Source organism: Zea mays, chromosome 2 (genome assembly GCF_902167145.1).
Source record: "Zea mays cultivar B73 chromosome 2, Zm-B73-REFERENCE-NAM-5.0, whole genome shotgun sequence".
In the NCBI taxonomy this organism is placed as follows: domain Eukaryota; kingdom Viridiplantae; phylum Streptophyta; class Magnoliopsida; order Poales; family Poaceae; genus Zea; species Zea mays.
In genome coordinates this window covers 103,217,516-103,228,631 of record NC_050097.1, presented here as the reverse complement: position 1 = coordinate 103,228,631, position 11,116 = coordinate 103,217,516, and the positions used below count along the sequence as shown (strand labels likewise).

The 11,116-nt window shown below is 42.9% G+C and overlaps 1 pseudogene; it reads right to left on the bottom strand.

The window, feature by feature from the left end:
- Positions 1–4,043: 4,043 nt before the first annotated feature.
- LOC109944244 (uncharacterized) lies at positions 4,044–9,484 on the bottom strand (annotated as a pseudogene).
- Between the last annotated feature and the right edge of the window lie 1,632 nt (positions 9,485–11,116).

Sequence of the window (11,116 nt, the reverse complement as noted above, 5' to 3'; positions counted from 1 at the left end):
TTGATAATTCTTGCCCAAGTATATCTTGGAAATTGAAGTCCTCTTTTGCCGAAGTATCCTCGACTTTCTCTTTCCCTTTTCCAGCCACAATGTCAGGGATCTCTTCTGCGGCCGCATCCAGAAGCATGGTATCAATTTTAGAGAGTGTAGCATATAGATTTATAACTTCAACTACATGAATAATTCTTCGTTTTTCGGCTCATCTGGCTTCTTCGCCACCGAAGGCTCCTTTTCCTTCTGAAAAAGCTTCGTCAGATGTGGCCCTAGTGGACTTAGCTTGACAGGCAAAGATTCAGTCATTACCTTTAAAATTTCTTCTACTTCGGCAGCAGGAGGTGTTGAAGGAGCTTCATCCTCAGTATCAGTCGTTTTTCGCTTCAGAACCGAAGCTTTCTTTTTCTTCGAAGCAGCTATCTTCGGTTCAGGGCTTAGTTTTCTTTTCTTCAAAGTTTCTTCATCCTTTTTCACCAATTTAGCAGCTTCTTTATCCAGGATGCTAGCAACTCTTTTTCTTTTTTGTCCTTCAGCACCTCTGTCCAATCGTTCATAGTCAGGATACTCAAAGTTCAGGGCATCCATCACCCGGTTCAACCTTCGCTTCGGTCGAGTGCTGAAGGCTGCAGTCATTAATTGATCTTCTTTTTTAGAATAGTTGCCAAGGATCTCGTTGCACATAACATCAATCGTGTCTAACCATTCTTGGCAAGGCTCTTTGAAGTGTTTCTTGAATTTATAGTAATAGGGCAACCGAACGAGTTCCTTCTTTTTCTTTTCCCCTTTGAGCTTCGGCATGTCCCATTCTTTCAAAGTTGGGAATACTCTAAAAGCTAAGAATTCTTGCACCAGATCCCTAGTACCAATGTGCTCCGCAATAACTCAAAATTCCCCCAGTGCAATTTGGCATGGACTCTCCGGTTTCATGTCGCACCGGGGCATAGTCTCTCCGAAGATTAATTCTAATGGGCTTTGAACCAGCTTCTCCTTTTTCTCATCAACTTTGACATAAAACCATTCAGTCTTCCAGCCAGCTGGCCATTTGGTACGATAGTTGATAACTGGAGACTTCGCATCTTTGTGATAAGCAAAATTGTAGCAGCCGAAGTTTTCGTGCAGCCCATCTTCTCTAGCTTTTGTCTGATAATGAAGCTCATGTGCCCGGCAGAAGCCTTCGGCAAACGGTTCTACCCCCTGGCTTCGAAGGGCCCAGATGTAGACGCTAAGCTTAACGATGGCGTTAGGAGTTAGCTGATGAAGATAAATCCCAAACTTCCCCAAAACATCTGCAATCATCTCATTCAAAGGAAATCTTAATCCTGCTTTAAAGAAGCTTTTAAAGACTACCACCTCATCCTTTTCTGGCTTCGGACTAATTTCCTCTCCGCCAAAGCGAATTAGTTCCTTTTTGGCTTCACTGAAATAGCCTAACTTCATCAACTTAGGCATATCATCTTCGGTAACAGTGGACCTCCAAAACTCCAGGTGGTTGGGTTTAGATGGCACGACACTATAATCATCTTCAGATTCACTTTCCTCAGCACCAGCCTGCTCAGCTTCAGCGACAGGTGCACCTTCGTCAGAAACATCCTCTGGCGCTACCAGACCCGACCGTTTCATCACTTCAGAAATTAGAGCGGTTTCAGCAGCTTCGGCTTCTTCTCCGTCACGTGTAACCCTGGCAGTGGAACGTACCCTTGCCATTTGATGATGAATTCCTCACAGTTTTTGATGAAGTTGTTGACTTTGTTAATTTTTTAATTTTCTCGAAGCTCTTCCTCTTGTGGCGAAGCAAAACCAGCAGCGGTGCTTCGGTTGAGTGCGATGAACAAGCTTCGGCTATGGTCAAATTTTTGGCAGCAAAACAGTGCAATAGCAATGAATGTTGTGGTAACGTCACACCTACCCGTCTGTTTATATAGTGCCGCAGGTGGGAAGGTGAATCGTCAGGTCTTCCGCACCGGACGAACAGTCGCCCGCACCCACTAAATGGTGGGCCACAGAACCCGAGAAGGTGAATCGCCAGGACGTGTGTACCCGCCGCATGGTGGGGCCACCTCGCGCTTGGAATATTTTAATCGTTTCTCGGCAACGAGCTCAGGGAAGGTGTTTTTCGGACCTTCGGCATTCCGAAGCCTAAGAGACTTTTTCATGGATCAAGCTCGTTATGAAAAACGATCTAGCACCGCGAAGGGGCTACTGTTGGGGGTATGCTTCGTCGTCGAAGATCCTGTAAGAAGAAACATCTTCGACAGATCCTCTCAAAAGCAGTACCGAAGCTATCATCCATAAAGCTTCGGCATAGTGGCACGTCTCAAGACGAAGGACTGCACCGACTTAAAGATGAAATGATCGATTGATCCATGAGAGTCTATGTCATAATTGTAATCTTTTGTAAAGGGTATGAATGTAATATATCACAGGTTGTGCCCTGTGCCTATAAATAGATGAACAGTACCCCCGTACTGTTCACGCTGGCTTGTATTCACTCGCACGTCACACTCGGATTCTCACCTTCTGTCAAGCCGAAGGTATAAATGTAATTCAATATTATCCATATTATTCATGATTATATAATAAAAATGCTTGAATGATACCATATGATTATTCATGTTTTATATGTGCCATATGATTCTGCTTTCCATTGTATATTGAAATGATGAAGGTACCTCCTTCATGACCTTCGTCTGAAGATTATTATATCTTAAGGGAAATAATGCTTCGAATGATGAAACGTCTTTAATCATTAACTTTTGTGTTGCCTTATTCTTAATTCAAAACATTTAAGAACAAGTCTCCAACATCTACCAAAGATCCACACAATCGATTAGATGCAACAACACGTCACTCCGAAGTTTTGAAATGAGAACACGACACCTGCTTCCAAGTACCAATCTTCTACACGGCCTAACACTACAACCAATCGATTCTTGATATTCCTTATGCGCTCCAACATCAGCTTGCTAACCTTTCTAAGGCTGGGTAAGCTTCCTTCTCCAGAGTCATGTTTCGCTAGCTCTGGCACGCGGGGCTCCCCTGCGGCCGTGGCCTGCACCACCAGCCACTTCCGGGTCTCTGCAGCGCTCTTCCACTGTGTCATGGTCACCGACGATCGCAGCAGCTTGCAATCCATGGCCCCGCCCGCCTGCTGGCTTGTCTCGTTGTAGTCCATGGCAGAGCTAGGGATCCAGAACTGTACTAGTTGGCGTTGGTGCTGACCGCGCTCGGAATCAGCCGATCAGTGGAGGCTGGCGGGCTAGACTCGAAATGATGCCTTTTTTAGTGCACCTAGAGAGGATGGATCGCTTTGGTTCTAGAATAATCGACGACAATCGAATATGCGACAACACTGATGAGCACACGCGTACAAATTACGCGGGAGCAATTGTTTGTGGCCCGATCTTCTCGAAGGATGTTCGAAACTTGATAAATATCGCTGCGTGACCTGACGAAGAGGTTGCGCACCGCGAGATCTTGCACACGCGACGAACAACCGAGACAATCGCCCTTCCACGTACCGATGAAGCCAGCCCACGCAATCACGCCATATAGACGTGAAGGCACAAACTGGGTGAACCGCAGTTCGGTGTTCTACAACTCCCTCGGGAATCGAAAGAACAAGTCTGCAAGTCTCTCAAGACTCACGTTGAGAACTCAAAGAGTTTGTATTTCTGAATTGGCAGCCAAAAAGCTCGAGTCGTCATCTATTACATGGATACATATAGCACTAGTGGTCTTTTCAGTTTAGATAAAATAAATGGGAACACACAGCGAGAAGTTGTAGCACTCCTTCTATTAATAGCCTGGCCTAATGGAACTCTTTGGATGGTTGATACTCTTCTGCATGCTTGTACGTGTGTGGACAGCAACCTGGTTGCTGACTGCCTTCTTAACTCACAAATTTATTTGACATCCACGGCTCATCTGCATGGTAGCTGAATGGTCCGTCCTTCTCCCTTTATTCTCACAAGTACGTCCAAGCACCAAGCTATCATTATTCTTCTAAGTTTCACACTGCAATATCAGCATGTCATAGAGAGAGCTGATCATCACAATGTTGGAAGGCAAAATCCATCATCGTCCCATGAACTTGGGTACACGCCATCATTCCTAAGAATATTCAAACAACAACTTGAAAGCACTGACTGATCTGGATCATTGTGATTAATTAAAATAAGGTTAGCATTCAACTGAGAATAAATTTCCTTCTCTAGTTGTTTAGCTCGCATTCTTGTAACTGGACCATCAGTATTTGTTGCATTCTTATTCTTTATAATTTTAGTGTCAATGCTAGGGGTGTCCTCATCAGCCTCCCTCTCTTGAGAAGGAGTCGTCCTCGACTCTGACTCACCAACAAATGGAAGCAAGTCTTTGACATTGAATGTTGCACTCACATTGGAATATTCAGAAGGGAGCTCTAGTTTATAAGCATTATCATTTATTTTTGCAAGAACCCTGAATGGACCATCTCCTCGGGGTGATAACTTACGGTGTTGAGGAAATCGATCCTTGCGCAAATGTAGCCACACTAGATCACCTGGTTTGAAAAGTACTTTTTTCTTACCCTTGTTTGCTTGCTTGGCATACTGAGCAGATTTCTTCTCAATATTCATCCTTGTGTCCTCATGTATTTTTTTGATCAACTCAGATCTCTTGATAGCATCTAAATTAACTTGTTCTTGCAATGGTAAGGGCAAAAGATCCATCGGCGTATGTGGTTTAAAACTGTAAACAATTTCAAATGGACAAAAATTAGTTGTTGAATGTACTGCCCTGTTATAAGCAAACTCAACATGTGGAAGGCATTGTTCCCACATCTTCAGATTCTTTTTCAGCACAGCTCGCAACATAGTCGAGAGAGTACGGTTGACAACCTCAGTTTGACCATCGGTTTGTGGATGACAAGTGGTAGAAAATAACAATTTGGTCCCAAGTTTACCCCACAATGTCTTCCAAAAATAGCTAAGAAATTTGGCATCCCGATCTGAAACAATAGTCTTTGGCACGCCATGTAAACGAACAATCTCCCTGAAAAATAAGTCAGCAACATGTGAAGCATCGTCGTTCTTGTGACATGGAATAAAATGTGCCATCTTAGAGAAGCGATCAACAACAACAAAAATGGAATCGCTCCCCCTCTGAGACCGAGGTAACCCCAAAATAAAATCCATGGATATATCTTCCCATGGTACATTTGGAATTGGTAATGGAGTATATAGACCATGGGGATTAAGGCAGGACTTAGCTTTCAAGCAGGTTATGCAGCGCTCAACATGCCGTTGGACATCATGTCTCATATGTGGCCAAAAGAAATGATCAGAAAGCATGTCCAATGTCTTTTTCACACCAAAATGACCAGCTAAACCACCTGCATGTGCTTCCTGCAAAAGAACACCACGAATCAAGCAAGCTGGAATGCAAAGTATGTTAGTCCGAAATAAGAATCCATCATGAATATAGAATTTATCCCATCCTTTTTCAGCAATGCAATGAGAGAAAGGTTCATTAAAATCAGAGTCATCAGAATAAAGTGTTTTAATTGATTCCAAACCAAGCACTTTTGTGTCTAGTTGTGTAACCAAAGCACATCTTCTTGACAAAGCATCTGCAACAATATTATCTTTGCCACGCTTATGTTTGACAACATAGGGGAATGTTTCAATGAACTCGATCCATTTCGCATGCCGACGATTCAATTTACCTTGACTTTTTAGATATTTCAAAGCTTCATGATCAGAGTGTATGACAAATTCTTTAGGGAATAAGTAATGCTGCCATGTTTCTAAAACTCGAACTAAGGCATAAAGCTCTTTGTCATAAACAGAGTAGTTCAGGTGTGGACCATTTAGTTTTTTAGAAAAGTAAGCAATGGGTTTACTTTCTTGAAGTAGCACACCTCCTATGCCAATACCACTTGCATCACACTCAATCTCAAAAGTCTTACCAAAATCTGGTAATTGTAGGAGTGGTGCCTCACATAGTTTTGTTTAGCTCTTGGAAGGCTCTCTCTTGTTCATCTCCTCAAAAGAATGGAACTTCTTTCTTTGTCAAGTTGTTTAGTGGTGCAGCAATTGTGCTAAAATTTTTGACAAACCTCCGATAGAAACCTGATAGCCCATGGAAACTTCGAACTTGACTCACATTTTTTGGTACAGGCCAGTCCTTTATTGCTTTGATTTTGTCTTCATCAACCTGGATGCCCTCTGCACTCACAACAAAACCAAGGAAAACAACACGATCTGTGCAAAAAGTGCACTTAGAAATATTACCATATAACTTTTCAGCTCTCAAAACAATAAGTACTTGGCGAATGTGATCAATATGTTCATCAAAAGATTTACTGTAGATCAAGATATCATCAAAGTATACAACCACAAATTTGCCAATAAATTCCCTCAAAACATGATTCATTAAACGCATAAAAGTTGAAAGGGCATTTGTCAAACCAAAGGGCATCACAAGCCATTCATATAAACCAAATTTAGTCTTAAAAGTTGTCTTCCATTCATCTCCAATTTTTATGCGAATTTGGTGATAGCCGCTGCGTAAATCAATTTTGGAGAAAATAATGGAGCCACATAATTCATCTAACATATCATCAAGACGAGGAATAGGATGACGGTATCTAATAGTTATAGCATTAATAGCACGACAGTCAACACACATGTGCCAAGAACCATCTTTCTTAGGGACCAAAAGAACTGGAACAACACATGGAGAAATTGATTCTCGTACATACCCTTTGTCCATAAGATCTTTTACCTGCCGTTCAATTTCTTTTGTTTCGTCGGGATTAGTTCGGTAGGCTGGGCGATTTGGAAGAGAAGCACCGGGAACCAAATCAATTTGGTGCTCAATGCCACGTATGGGAGGGAGACCATCGGGCACCTCATTAGGAAACACATCCTCAAATTCCTGCAATAAATCAAGAAGACAAGTTGGCAATGTCGAGGGTAAGGTGTTAGTTGAAATCAAAGTGTCCTTGTGCAAAAGCACAAAGAAAGGGGCTGTGGTGTTTTGTATTTCTCGCAAATCTCCCTTGGTCACTAATAAACATTTGGTATTTTGTGGCAATCTTTTATTTTCAGTGGGCTTTATGGAGTGGGGTGGTTTAGGATTCTCTCCCTTACTATTGTTGTGTGTCTCACTCATTTTTCTTTTCTCACTCTCTTCTCTTTTCATGCGAGCAACATCAGAAGCATGTATATCTTCAGGAGTTAGTGGGACAAGGATCACTTTCTTCTCTTTGTGAACAAATGAGTATTTGTTTGAGCGACCAAAATGCACAGAATCGACATCAAATTGCCATGGACGACCCAACAGTAAGTGGCATGCTTGCATTGGAACAATGTCACAATCCACCTCATCATTATAGTCACCAATTGAGAATGGCAAGCGTACCATGGATGTAACCTTCACTGTCCCTGAATTATTCAACCATTGCATATGGTACGGGTGGGGGTGGCGATGCATTTTCAGGCCAAGCTTCTCAACAAGCAGGGCACTAACAATATTGTTGCAGCTGCCACCATCAATTATAAATCTGCACACCTGTCCTTTTCACTTTGCATCGTGATTGAAATAAATTATGGCACTGCCCTTGCTCAGCTGCAACTAATTGTGTTGAAAGAACACGACATACCACCAAAGAATGATGCGGTGAACCAAAAGGAGATGATAAACATTCAGATTGCAGCGAGTGATAATTGGGCTATGCTGTGCTTGACAAATCATATGATAATGGAAATAATGGTAGTTCAGTACCAAACTCTGGAGCACAAATGACTTCTTGCACTACTTGATCCGGTGCAACAGCTAGAGTAGTGGTCTTGTGGCTACTTGAAATGTGATAGGGTGCAGCTAGTAATGTGATACTCCGATTATTAGAGGGATCATTAGAAGATTCATGGAGACTAGCTTCTGGTGGGGAAATATGAGTGTACAAATCACAAATATTAGTAAGTAGTTCATCAAAATCAGCAAAAGTAATTTCTTCTAGAGAGCTAGGAACAATAGCTTGAGTCATGTGCTTCTCAGCAATACAATGAACTTGTTTCAGTGCTAAACAATTCAGGCCCAATTCGCATTCACCATCCTCTGCTTCGTACTCAAAAGTTTCCAAATTTTCATCATGTATATTGGTGTCATGGTTTACATCCTCCTCCTCACTTTGTGAATCATACGAACCATCTGCAAGTGCTAGAATAACACACCGATTGGGGCATTCAGCTTGCTTATGCCCATGACCACCACACTTAAAACACTCAATATTACTTGTCTTATTTTGGGCTGCTGCAGTAGAGGAGTTGTACTGATTAGAACTCACAGCTTTGCCTTTCCCATCAGATTGCTTTCCAGAAGCTGAAACTGAGTGAGGGGTTGCACGAGATGGTGTAGAAGCTGCATGAGATGAAGGTGTGTGTGCCCTCGAGCCTTGCTGCTGTGAATTGCGCCATGGAGTAGAACTATTTTGTGCTGAAAAAGAAATATGGCTTTTATAAGATCCAACAAGCTGTCGTTCTGCCCTTTTAGCAAAATGAACCAATTCTGTTAGATTTGTGTAGTTCGTCATGTCCACTTTATCAGCGATGGGTTTATTTAGGCCAACCAAGAATCGAGCCATTGTAGATTCCTCATCCTTAGTAATTCCCGTACGGAGTAGGCACATCTCCATTTCTTGAAAATATTCATCAACACTGCGAGTACCTTGCACAAGGCATTTGAGCCGCAAATGTAAGTCACGTGAATAATATGCAGGAACAAAACGACGTCTCATTTCCCTTTTCATGTCTTCCCAAGTGATACGATCCTGTCCCACACGATGATATTCTGCACGGATTTGATTCCACCATGTGATGGCATAACCTTTGAATTCAAGGGTTGCCAACTTTGCCATCTTCTCAGCAGGGTACTCATACAAATCAAATATTTGTTCCACCTTTGTCTCCCACTCATAATAAGAATCAGCATTTTCCTTGCCGTTAAATGTAGGTATGGACACTTTAACTTTGCCCAGACTATCTTCATCTTGTCGGCGTACTGGATCACCACGACGCTGATCACGGTGGCCATCATCACCAGCAAATTGGTGGTCACCAAAAGCACCAAAGTGACCACCTCCACGATCATCGTAACCACCACGACGGCCATGATAACCTGCTCGATGGCCATCTTGATAACCAAAATTAGGATCACCATCAAAACCTGCAGCACCTCCAGTTGGAACACATTGTGCACAGCCAAAAAATTGTGGCCTCATATTCGGAGCACCGAAATTGCCAAAACCAGCACCATGTCCTCGACCAGCACCACGTCCTCGGCCACCACCTCCTGCAGCAGCACGACATGCTGCCTCTGCCTCCAAGGCAGCAGGATCATCATCTTCCACATATTCTTCATTGTCAGGTTGACCCTCCATGTTAGGTGCATGGCGTAGATCATGCTGAAGTGCCTGTAGTTGCTGCATCAATTGAGTAATTTGTTGTTGCATCGCTTCGAACTCCGCACTCGAAACAACACCACCGGAGTTTGAGTGAGATCCATCTTGTCCTGTCATATTAGTATAGGAAAAAAATAGGACAATGTATATTTTTTGTGTGGAATCACTCCCTCACCACTTACTGCACAAGTTCTTTGTTTCCCTGAAAGAGAGTGAACCGAGGCAGCAATAGCAGTGGAAGAACGATTGTCACAGAGTCGAAGGTGTACAGCTCGCGAATGCTTTGGGTGGAGCTTGGTGGGGTAAATTTGTAATGTACTGCAAGCTGAATGTATATATGCAAAATCGAATAATAATCCAAACAGAAACACAAGTCTAAATTGCTGATCAGAGAGAAAAACAGGTGGAAAGGAAAGGAGCAAGATAAAAGAAGTGGAAGGAAGGACACAATTGGCACCAATCGAACTACAACTCAATCTCTTTTGTCTGCAGAATTGATATCTCTCTTTTTTTTTTCTTTTGATCTTTTTTAACTGAAACTCAGTTCATTTCTTTTTTTTGGGTGCACTTGAGAAACTATCACAGAATTGCAAATTAACGTAGTGCAGAACAACTAGAAATATCAGGTGCAAATTGATCTGCGCAAGAGGAAGCAAGCAAGGGAGGGATGGGAGGGAATTTTTGTGTGTGTTTCAGAGAGAAAATGACGATCAGATCAAAGGGTAAGATCAAAATGACATGGAGGAAAAAAAACGAAATTCAGATCAGCAAAAAGTCAAGTTTCAGAGGATTGAAAACTCGATAATGCAGACTACGAATCAGCTGCATAAGTGAAAGGCAATATATATATATATATATATATATATATATAGGGAAGAGGTAATGGAAGCTCTGGGCTTCCATTAGTGGGCGAAGCCCCAGCCAGGGAGACCGAACGGGTCGCTTTAGGCCCACTGGACGCCAGCCTGCGCCATTTATGCAAAGTATAACCACGTATCCCGCCTTACACGCGACATGCAATTATGCAAGCATAAATTTGTGTACAAATGTGCGTAACTCATGCATAAATGGAATCTTTGCATGACAGGAATCGCGCGCACGAATATCTGCATGTGCTAGACATTTACGACTGCATAACGGTGTGACACATGATAGCGTAAACCATGCAAGACATTCACGGAAGGTTTTGGGATAAGGCAAGACGTGATTTTCGTGCGCGAGAATAAAGGCGCAGTTACGGCAGGAAACTAATACAACTTTACAGCCGCGTCCACGTTCGCTCGTCCATCTGAATTATTGGCGGCGGTTAGCGGCGGCGGAAGTGAGAGGTCCGGCCGGCGAAGAATATGTCCACCACCGGCGCTGGCGATGACATCCTCCCTGTAGCATCTGCGCAAAAGGCAGTAGGTACGTCTGTTTCAATGGACATGCAACCTGTTTTGTCTGCAATCGCCCCATACACAGAGGGTGTATCTGTGACTCCTCCGGCGGCATTGAGGGCACCTGGACATATTGAAGAGCACACAAAAACAGCAGACGTGGTCGGCGCAGAGAAGCACATCCCCATGAGACATATTGGGCCACATGAACAGGACACACCTCATATTCTTCAAAGCCACGTAAGTTCTCCCGTATTACGTTAAATTTATTCGCTATTGAATTGTAAATGTTAAATTTCTGTGC